Below are 12,324 nucleotides of genomic sequence, written 5' to 3'. Positions count from 1 at the left end.
ATCTACTTCTGTTTGCTTTATCGGCCCTAATTTGGCAGGGTATTCCCAGAAGCGGGTCCCTTGCTCAATTTGCCACTAGATTCAAGCTAGCCTGGCTGATGAGGGCTGTTAGCTTGAAACCGGTCCGAGGATGCTTGTTTCCGGTCCAGGGAAGACATGGCTTGGGTAGGGGTGGACTGTTCCCATGAGTTACAGGGTCAAGACTGATTTGCATGTAGCTGTGTCTGAACTGGGTTGGCAAAGTGAGCTAAAGAACAACGATGGATTGAACAAAGTTCTGTGACTGGGGGTGAGTGTCGGAAAAGTTTCAGCACTAGGTCCATCATCTACTTGTATTTGCTTTGTCCGCACCAAATTGACAGGGTATGCCCAGACGTGGGTCCCTTGCTCACTTTGCCACAGTATTCAAGCTAGCCTAGCTGATGAGGTCTGTTACCCTGAACGGGTCCCAGGATGCTTGTTTGCGGTCCAGGGAAGACATGGCTTGGTAGGACTGGACTGTTCCTATGAGTTTCATGGTCAAGACTGATTTGCATGTAGCTGTGTTTGAACTGGGGTGGGGAAGTGAGCTACAGAACGACGATGGATGCAACAAAGTTCTGTGACTTGGGGTGAGTGTCTGAAAAGTTTCAGCACTCTGTCCATCATCTACTTGTGTTTGCTTTGTCCGCCCTAAGTTGAGAAGGTATGCCAAGACGTGGGTCCCTTCTTCACTTTCCCACTGGATTCAAGCTAGACTGGCTGATGATGTCTGTTACCATGAAACGGGTCCCAGGATGCTTGTTTACGGTCCAGGGAAGACATGGCTTGGCAGTTCGGGCTGGACTGTTCCCATGAGGCACAGGGTGAAGATTGATTTGCATATAGTTGTGTCTGAACTGGGGTGGTGAAGTGAGCTAAGGAACGATGATGGATTGAACCCAGATTTGTGACTGGGGATGAGTGTCTGAAAAGTTTCAGCACTCCGTCCATCATCTACTTGTGTTTGCTTTGTTCGCCCCAAGTTGACAGGGTATGTCCAGACGTGGGTCCCTTGCTCACTTTGCCACTGGATTCAAGCTAGCCTGGCTGATGAGGGCGGTTAGCCCAAAATCGGTCCCAGGATGCTTGTTTCCGGTCCAGGGAAGACATGGCTTGGTAGGGTTGGACTGTTCCCATGAGCTACAGGGTCAAGACTGATTTGCATGTAGCTGTGTCTGAACTGGTATGGGGAAGTGAGCTAAAGAACAATGCTGGATTCAACAAAGTTCTGTGACTGGGGGGGAGTGTCTGAAAAGTTTCAGCACTCCGTCCATCATCTACTTGTGTTTGCTTTGTCCGCCACAAGGCGACAGGGTATGACCAGACGTGAGTCCCTTCCTCACTATGTCACTGGATTCAAGCTGGCCTGGCTGATGAGGGCTGTTAGCCTAAAACCGGTCTCAGGATGCTTGTTTCAGGTACAGGGAAGACATTCCTTGGCAGTTCATGCTGTACTGTTCCCATGAGGCGCAGGGTCAAGACTGATTTGCAAATTTTGCATATAGCTGTCTGAACTCGGTTGGCGAAGTGAGCTAAAGAACAATGATGGATTCAGCCTTGTTGTGTGACTGGGAGTGAGTGTCTGAATAGTTTCAGCACTCCGTCCATCATCGACTTGTGTTTGCAGTGTCTTCCCTAAGTTGGCAGGGTATGCCTAGATGTGGGTCCCTTTCTCACTTTGCCACTGGATTCAAGCTAGCCTGGCTGATGAGGGATGTTAGCCCGAAAATGGTCAGTTTTATCAAAGTTGGACGAACCCAAAGGTGTTGGTACGATCACTGTCAGACAGTGCTTGGGAACCCACTAGGTAAGTTAAAAGACCCCTCACACACCAACCTAGTTGGTGTCATGCTTCATCATTGGGGTCCCAACCGGGTGGCCGAATGCCCCCCAGTTGTGCTACAACGCCTGACTACAGCGGAGCTGGTGTGGTGCAAGGGTGTGATGTAGTGAAAGTTTTAAAAAATATCTCTGAGAATCCTTGCCGTGGGAAATTTATTGTTGGCGGCTCAGGATATGTTAAAAATAAGATAAAATGATGTGGTGCAACTACGAAAGAAATTAGTTTCTAATAGTTGTATGTGTTGTGGGTCTACATGTTTCAGCCCTCATCGAGGTGTCAGGGGCTTTCGTCAGGACCAGTGAGTGCAGTGAGTGGCAAAGTGAAGGATGCCACGTGAAGGGTGAGAAAATAAAAAGGTTAATTACCTACACACTCGCTAAGGTGTGTGGACCAGGTGTCTGCGAAATTTGCGGACACCGCAGCGAAAAAAGAAACTATGGCTCAGTGGAATCGCTGGTCAGGATGCGGGAGGAGTACGCTCCTCGAGTCACAGATTTTGATCGTGAAGCTGCACCCGCCTAGCACCTACTGAGGTCTCCCGGCAAATACAAGTAGATGATGGACGGAGTGATGAAACTTTTCAGACACTCACCCCCAGTCACGGATCTGGGTTGAATCCATCATCTTTCTTTAGCTCACTTCACCAACCTAGTTCAGACACAACCATATCCGAATCTGTCTTGACCCTGTGCCTCATGGGAAGAGTCCAGCCCGAACTGCCAAGCCATGTCTTCCCTTGACTAGAAACAAGCATCCTGGTACCAGTTTTGGCCTAACAGCTCTCATCAGCTAGGCTAGCTTGAATCCAATGGCAAAATGAGCAAGCACCCACTTCTGGGCATACCCTGCCAACTTAGGGTGGATAAAGCAAATACAAGTAGATGATGGACGGAGTGATGAAACTTTTCAGACACTCACCCCAGTCATGGATCTGGGTTGAATCCATCATCGTTTTAAAGTTCACTTTGCCACCCCAGTTCAGACACACTTATATGGAAATCGGTCTTGACCCTGTGCCTCATGGGAACAGTCCAGCCAGAACTGCCAAGCCATGTCTTCCCTGGACCGTAAACAAGCATCCTGGGACCCGTTTCGGGGTAACAGATCTAATCAGCCAGGCTAGCTTGAATCCAGTGACAAAGTGATCAAGGGACACTCTTCTGGGCATACCCTGCCATATTGGGGTGGATAAAGCAAACACAAGTAGATGATGGACGGAGTGCTGAAACTTTTCAGACACTCACCCCCAGTCACGGATCTGGGTTGAATCCATCATCGTTCTTTAGCTCACTTCACCACCCCAGTTCAGACACAACTATATCCGAATCTGTCTTGACCCTGTGCCTCATGGGAAGAGTCCATTGCAAAAACAACAATTGATGGACAGAATGCAGAACAATGTCATACATTCACCCCAGTACAGAAATCTGGGCCTAAATCCATCGTTTTTTTGCTCACCGTGCCGTTCCAGTTTGAACCCAGCCATATGCAAATCAGTCTTGACCCTGTGCCTCATGGGAACAGTCCAGCCCGAACTGCCAAGCCAGGTCCTCCCTGGACTGGAAACAAGCATCCTAGGACCGGTTTTGGGGTTTCACCCTTCTTCAGCCAGGATAGCTTGATTCCAGTGGCATGGAGAGCAAGGGACCCACGTCTGGGCATATCCTTCCCACTCGGGGTGACAAATGCAAAAACAACAATTGATGGACAGAATGCAGAACAATGTCATACATTCACCCCAGTACAGAGATCTGGGCCTAAATCCATCGTTTTTTTGCTCACCATGCCATTCCAGTTTGAACCCAGCCATATGCAAATCAGTCTTGACCCTGTGCCTCATGGGAACAGTCCAGCCCGAACTGCCAAGCCAGGTCCTCCCTGGACTGGAACCAAGCATCCTAGGACCGGTTTCGGGGTTTCACCCCTCTTCAGCCAGAATTGCTTGATTCCAGTGGCATGGAGAGCACGGGACTCACGTCTGAGCATACCCGTCCCACTCGGGGTGACAAATGCAAAAACAACAATTGATGGACAGAATGCAGAACAATGTCATACATTCACCCCAGTACAGAGATCTGGGCCTAAATCCATCGTTTTTTTGCTCACCATGCCATTCCAGTTTGAACCCAGCCATATGCAAATCAGTCTTGACCCTGTGCCTCATGGGAACAGTCCAGCCCGAACTGCCAAGCCAGGTCCTCCCTGGACTGGAACCAAGCATCCTAGGACCGGTTTCGGGGTTTCACCCCTCTTCAGCCAGGATAGCTTGATTCCAGTGGCATGGAGAGCACGGGACTCAAGTCTGAGCATACCCGTCCCACCCAGTAGTGTGTTTCCTACTCAACTCCACAACATATGACGAATTACCAGAAGTGCTATACGTTCTCATAGACAGGCAGGACAACAGGGAAGAAATATCACGTATGAGATAAACAGGTCGTCCCACCACTGTAGATTGGACCCAAATTGTGTTAGAAGGCCAGGATTTAGCATCACTGCTTCAGTCTTAGCCCATGACCAATGGGATATTAACATTGGATTTTTCTGTAGGCCAATGTCCTTATGGAAGGGCACTGATGTCCGTCAGGATGCAATAGGGAAATATACACCTATCAGGGATGAAAATATTTAATGTTATTCTTGGGTAGATAGCACTGTAAATTCCCAGACTGTCATGAAACTAACTTCTGTTCCTTATGTTTCGGAGGAAATGGCACTATTAAAATAAGCCAACATATTGGTTGTTGGACCACCGTTTTCTACGCCGACATGCAGGGGGGCACCTCCAGCCTCATGGATTTTTACTTGCAGTGCGGAGAACTGCTATATGCCCAGTTATTGCAAAACTAGGGAGGAATATGTTCTCTTAACCTAGCACACTCCAGTTATTGTAGTTTCTGGAATCAATATATACGCTTTCCATAAACACCCCATGAGCCCTCCAATGATCTTGCTACACTACAACTAAAGGAAGTGAACTGCAGAGTATTTTGGTACAAACATTTGGAATGACATTCTCCAAGAATATCGCTTGTTCAATGATGCTCAATTATTTTTCGGTAGTATTGTGCCATTTGTTCAAGCTAAAGCAACAGTTTGCTGGCTCCAGATTATGAGGTGGAAACTCCTCAAGGTCATCAACACTACCAGCGATGGCTTCAATGCCATAAAGGAAGAACTGCGTGCAATAAGTATGATGGTATTGCTGCACCGTTATGCACTTGACCTCATGACAGCCACAACAAGGAGGGATATGCAAGAAAATAAGAGCCGCGTGCTGCAAGCTTATTTCACCATAAATGCAGAAAATTGAACTTTGTCATAAGAAATACAAACACTGCATAATCTGCAAAAGAAAATGGTAGATGAAGGCGGTGCCCAAGATAATTGGTTCAGTGGTTGTGTTTTATCACTGCCATCCTGGATGTCGGGACTGTTGGGGGCTTTGTTACCAACAACTGTTGTCTTATTACTAATATATTGTGCGGTAGGGTTAATTCTAGCATGCTGTAGGAGAATAGGCACCAAGGCCGGAGGGATACTTCCAGTTAGGACACCAACACAAGTAGTAGAATCCCAGGGCAACTTGTATCACCTAGTGCCAAGTACAGATCAAGGTCTAAATAAAGTAGTTGAAATATCAACCAGAGTGGGGTATCTTTTAGATAATATAAAAGATGAACATGCTGCAGAAAATATAACACATGAAAATATAGTGCAACACGAAGGCCAAGCAGAAACCACACAGCTGTATGTAGTTAAACAAAACAGCTTAGGCCTAAATCCCATGCTAACATGAGTAAAGGAAAAGATTACTTAGGGATACAATGGAATAGGGAACTTAAAAGGGGTTTTCAGTTAAAGGCCAACTCATGTTTAAAAGGCTCGCAAGCGTTTATGATTCTAACACACAAATCCACTAGTAAGCATCCCGTGCCTTCAAACAGATCGTAGCTGGATTAGACAATGGGTTCACATTATGGAATTAGCCCTGATCACACAGAGGTCTAAAGTGCCTGATTAAACAATGGGTGCATGGTAGTAAGTTAGTTCTGAACACATAGAGGTCTTAAGCACAATACTGAAAATACTGACCGCAAAAACTTCACTTAAATTGCATTTACCCTGAAGCGCATATACATTCAGAAGCAGAAAAATGTTTATCTGTCAAGCACTGTTGGGATTGCAATAAAGAACATGTAAAGGATTAGGTTGAAATTCGGGGTATGAGGTCACATGTCTTCAAGTGTTGTACCATCTTGAATGTGTAATTCGCAAGGCAACTATTATTTACTATTTGTAATAAACCTTTGTGATAACATGTATAAAAAGTACTTGCCTGCGAGCAGGTATTTGAGAATGACTTGGAAAGCCTGAGCAGGACTGAGGGACAGTCTGTGTTGTCTGCTTAAGGTTTTACTCCCTGTTGTGACAGTTAGTAAAATACTGTCTTTGAATTGCCAAGAAGAGTCTGTTTGGTTATTCCATTCCTGAAGGATTTGAGTCACCCCCCCAACAACGTGGAAACAATTTATTTCTGGATATCAATATCAAATGTCTGAACCTTTGAACAGCTCATACAAACAAGACTGTAAGGGGCATATTTACGAGTGGATTGTGTCATGCTTGCCCAACGCATTGTGATACATGCATGACACAAACCTTTTATTCAGATGTTTTGAACCCACACAAAGCAACATTGTGTTGCTTCGAATGGCTTAAAAAATCTGAAGTAAATCAAAGCAGCACAAATCACTACGTTGCATTCTTCTGCAGAAGAAAGGCATTGTGTGGGTGTACCCTTGCAACTTCAATGGATTCTGACGTAGTTCCATATTTTCCAAACCTCGTAAGCTAGGGAATGTGGCACAAAGTTATTCCTCCTCAGGAGAGGTGTAATGAGGATAAATATCTTTATTTCACCTTGTTATTTCCCTTTTATATGTGCCCTGTATTCTGCAGCACACATAGCAAGATAATTATGCCTCTAAGGATTGCTTTTGTGCAGGAAGGTGCCCCTACCTGCACAAAAACAATCCTCGATGCAATGCAGAGAGGGCTGGACTGGGAAACGAAACCAGCCCTGGCAAACTGTTTGGCCGGCCCCCCAGGAGGGAGGGGAGGTGCAGCCATGCCGTTTACAAGGGCTGATTTCAGCTGTTTTTTTTTTTCGGTGCCGATATTGCCGACCCCTGGTAACAAAAATGGTCCCCCAGGGGTCCAAAACCGGCCCCCGCCTTCTCGGCCCACCGGGGAAATGCCCGGTGCCCACAATGGCCTGTCTGGCCCTGAATTCCAACACACTTGCATCATGGTGCAAGGGTGCCTCCATTGGTGCTAGGTAGCCCATTGTGCACCTGCACAGGGAGGAAGGACAGGAATTCACTGTATGTCAAATACAACATATTTCTGCCCTTTCCCAGTGATGAAGTGCAGTGCAGCAAGGTGACTTGCTGCACTGCACTGCGCCACTTTGCCATAAATATGATATGGCCCTCAGAACTTAAGGCCCAAATGGGGCATCAATTACACAATTAATAATACAATATTTTGTATACCTTTCTGCATTCCTCTTCACTTTCATTTCATTATTTATCATTATGCTTATCTGAGCTGCTTCCACCTGGTACTGTTATGTCTTACTCAAATGATTTTGAGAGGCAAAGGAAACAATCCCCTCCAGGGAAATGTGTGTTTCTTTTAATATCGTTTACGTTTATATACACACACTCAAATCGCAACGTTTCAGACTCATTTTATTTTCTTAACATCATTTCATTCCATTGTATTCTACTTAAGTCACATTAATGCCTTAAGGAATTTAATTTCTCAAGCATAAATGTTCATCCAAATCATTTTCTATTTACATAACGCCTTCAGGGATTGCCATCGCCAATATTATTTTTAACTAATCAAAGGAAAATGTAAAAGATATTTAATTTCTATCTTTTTCAGCAGTGGTATCCACATTTAAACTATTACCTAATCACTGTTATTCCTTATATAGTATCATACATTCTCTCGTCAAGTACATCTTCTTTTAAACATATTTTCATTTTTCCTCCGAGCAATTACTTACTCCTACCCACACTGTTTCTCGAGCTCCATTGCATAATAGATCTTGATGAATCCTACCGTGAAGTAATGATGAAACGCTTTCCTGTTCAAAAGTGCATCTTTCCGTTATGACAGCCCCTTGTGGGTTCTACCATTTTATTCCCCACCCCACATTTTCATCTCATCTTCCTACTTTTTTTGATTGTGTATTTTTTCCTGTTAATGTCTCATTTGTATGCATCTAGTTTGAATTTATTTCTCTGCATTCCCCTTTCTCTCTTACTAGTGTGCAATCAAGATCGCAAACATGTATGAGTAGGACTACAAATTGTTCACTACAAAATTCTATTTATTCTTCTGTTATTGAAGGGAAAACTGAATTAGAAAATAAGGCACATGTAACCGGTCACAAGGGCTCCTCTTGGGCAGAATACCAACAATCCCACTTTGTGTCTACGCACTATTCTGTGACATATTGCTGTAAAACGTCAATAGCAGGGGGGAACTTGCTCTTTCGCTTATAGTGATGATTAGCAAACTATGGGGCATATTAACAAGGAACAGGGAAAATTAACTCTAAGGGTGCTTAGGGTTAATTTTTTTAACGCCCGCTATCGCTGGATAATATCACCTTGTTATGGCGTTATTAACAACGCTAACCGCCTAGGCGATAAAAAATCCAGCGATAGCGGCATTTTGGGAGGTTATCGCTGGTAATGCAGCGATAAAACTACAAGGATAGGGATATCCTTGTTGATAGCCCATGGTGGACTTAGCCATGTAATCCACCTCCCATTGGATTACATGGCTAAATCTGAAAATTAGCAGACGCAAAAAAGCAGCGTTAACCGTGGTTAACGCTGCTTTTTTTGTCTCTAACAGGGTTAGCGTGAAGCTTAATAATAGGAGAAATGTCACTTAGCGACATTTCTCCTATTATTTTGCTCTGGACCTTCCACTTTGCATCTCATTAGAGATGCAAAGGGAAGCGTAGTGAAAAAGGGTGCTAACATGCGATTTTGCATGTTAGCGCCCTGTTGTTGATAGGGCGATATTTTTATCTCCACTTCTTTGGCTTTTAAAGCCAAAAAAGCGGAGATAAAGCCCTTGTTAATATGCCCCTATTTTTTCAGTTACCTAACATCCTACAGATGCCTGTATAACTGATGTAGGATATTTTCTTGAGAAGGGTGTGTTCTAATATCTTTGGATTAGCTCGGCGGCAATCATAAATTAGGGGCATATTATCAAGAAACGGCATTAAAATTATCGCCGCTTTAGCGGCAGAAAACTGCCGCTAAAGCGGCGATAATGGGCTTGATAATGTGCCCTTGAGAATTCCCATAGAAGCTCATGTTCTGGTGTTAACATGGGCTTCTATTGGAATTCTCTGCGGCATATTATCAAGCCCATTATCGCCGCTTTAGCGGCAGTTTTCTGCCGCTAAAGCAGCGATAATTTTAACGCCATGCTTGATAATATGCCCCACACTCTTTAGTTCAAATGCGAGTGCCTCTCTAGTGCTCCCTTATGCAATCTCTCATTTCCGATTTCTTATCCAGGGTAGGAGAAGGCAAGAGGTTCTCTCCTCTCAACCTCTGATGGCATCCAACTGTCTACTCACCCAGGAACTCAATGTATCTAAGTTATTCTGACATACTGCACCCTGTTAATTTCTTTGTTATAAAACAAAAGACTCGTTTATGAATCGGGGTTCTCTATATGTATGTTCTTTACTACAGCCAGCTCCCTTCTGCCAATTGGACACTGCCATAGTATGGACATTGCCATAGTTAGCATTTTGTTCCTACAAACCAACAATAATAATAATAATATTTGTAAAGCGTTTGGTTGTATCTAACATTTGCGCGTCCCAGTGCTGCACGAGTGACCAGATAAAAAGATATAATGCCATATGTCTATCTACTTTCCAGAATTGAGATTCATGACTACGCTGGTATCTAGGGGAAATAGCCATGTTTTTAGCCTCTTTCAGAACAAAAGCTCAGATGGTTCCATCCTTAGATGGAGGGGTAGGGAATTCCATGCCTGAGCCGCTACAAACCCATAGACTTTCTTGAGCCTGTGTGGTTCTTCGTATTTCCACATAGGCTCATGCTCAGTCAGAACCTGATAACAATCAGAGGACTCTATGGTTTCCCAAGTACCCATGGAGCCCTCATCCGACCCCTGCCTGACAACAGTCAGTAACTGGGATCCCCTTGAAACAATAGTACTCTTCATGATGCCCTCACACAACCCGAAACATGTCATGCTTCATCATTGGGCCTTGCTCCTTGTTGGGTCAGCACTGCAATGCCCGACGAGCTCGCGTTAACGGGGCTCTTTGGTGGAGATCTTTTGAAGAAGCTGTAAGGTGCATGCGGGTGTGGGGGCTGGGTTTTGCACAGGGTAGTGGTTTAAAATAAGTCTAGAGCAGTCCTACTCTTATGCTTTATTACTGTGGTAGTTCAGGCTTAATTAAAATATGTGGGTTGCCTAAATGGATGTAATGTTCCTACAGGGGTGTCATGGTGTAATGAGACAACATGTTTCATGCCTACTTTGCCCCTAATGGGTCAGATGGCACTTCATCAGGACCAAAAAAAACTAAAGTTGAGTGGTGCACTATCGCTGGTCTGGCTCTCTTAATTTAATTCGATGACCAGGCGCAGTAGGATGTACCCTAGTAGACTTATACCAGGGTAAGGAGACCTGATGGGAAAAGGAGGGAAGGGAGAAAAACAAGAACAACCAATGGAGAGTTAAGGCAGGCGAGAAATCTTGGTGCGGTGCTCTTGTGGCAATTACAGTCAACTCGGTGTGACAGTGAGGTAGCGGGCGCATGCATGTGTGATCTTGTTGTTACAGTACCCAGGTTACTCTGTTGAGTTCATTGTGTAATTACTAGGCCTCAATATTTTCTTTATTCCTTGCTTTTGGGGTGTGTGAGGGCATCACGAAGAAAGACCTCCCTTTCCCCGCCGCTCCCGTGAGGAACTGCACACCTCCTTGGTACACAGTTCAATTTGGAGCGTGTGTGCAGGACCTGTTTAAATACTGCTCCCGGTCCCCCCTTACTCTTGATACTATTTTCAGGTTTGACATGCGAAAATGTAACTCCGAGGGTTGAAGTGTATTGCACCTTGAAACTATAGAGTATGATAAAATCTGTATTACTCATAATTCCAGAACGTGGTGCCAACACAGGTTTATGCATAGTTTGGAAATAAGTGAGACACTCATCATAAATCCTAGCAAGTGCAATACTCCCCAGACTTTACACCAGTACTAACCAGCATTTAGATACAAATTCACATGAGAACATATATTTTTGTGTTTGTGACTTCTATAAAGGAAGTATACGTACAATGCAATGTTGTTATGTATATGCCAGATACTCTTTGCAAAGGCCACAGGACAAGCAGGGGGTTAATGGACCTAACCGTGGGGGTTGAAGACTTTTACTCCTGATGTCCCAGGGCCTGACCTTCTATGGATTCTGAGCAATTGGGCCAAGTACTCTGTCAGCACATGACTCTCAGGAATAGTGTGGTCCAAACAGTCAAAGGCTTCCTCACAGGGGAGTTGTGAATACAGGTGGGGGAATACAGGCTCACAATTTTATTTTCTTATGCTACTAACAAAAAGTATAAATACAATATTCACAAACAATTGCACAATCCCCCTGAGGTCAGGCCTCTAGTATTTCCTTGGTGGTTCCATGGCCCACTTGCTCCTTGCCTTCGAGTTGGTGGTTATTCCGGATTCAATATTGGCAACATGCAGGGTATGCCCCTCTTGTAATCCAAATCTCATGAGTCCACTATTGCTCTATTTTGAAGTCAACAGTGTTTCAGGGCCACAACGCTAATTAGTTGCAATTTCCCCCAAGGCCAAGTGGCCAAAATCAGTCTTACACTCTCCCCCCCGGATCAGAGCCACTAGAGTCACCGATTGGGGCCCTTCTACGGGCACTGGAGCTACAGCAGCATATTCAGGTGAATCCACTGCATGGGGCCCAATCGGGTTGCACTCAGTGGTCGGAGATTCACTACATGCGGTTGCGCCTCCACAACAACCAAAGGTTCTCAATGGTTCCTCTTTGCAGAGTAATTCTGAACTCCAAACAAGTCAGATGACTTGCTGGTCCCCATGACCCCTTCTGGCATACAGGGTCACTGTATCCTCATAATACATGGGCTCCAGCCCGATTAGCACAGTTAAGTCCTCAGTGGTGACCCTTCCTGTCACATGGAGGGATGGTCCACTAACGCACATGGGCTACAGCCCTTACGATGTGGCAGTATTCTCACAGCGGCGCCTTCTGGCACACAGGGTTTGTGCATTCCGACTATGCAATGGCTCCAGCCCAATCAGCACAGCATTTAACATGGCTCAAT

The sequence above is a fragment of the Triturus cristatus genome, chromosome 8 (genome assembly GCF_964204655.1).
Source record: "Triturus cristatus chromosome 8, aTriCri1.1, whole genome shotgun sequence".
Classification (NCBI taxonomy): Eukaryota; Metazoa; Chordata; class Amphibia; order Caudata; family Salamandridae; genus Triturus; species Triturus cristatus.
This window is presented reverse-complemented; position numbering follows the sequence as displayed.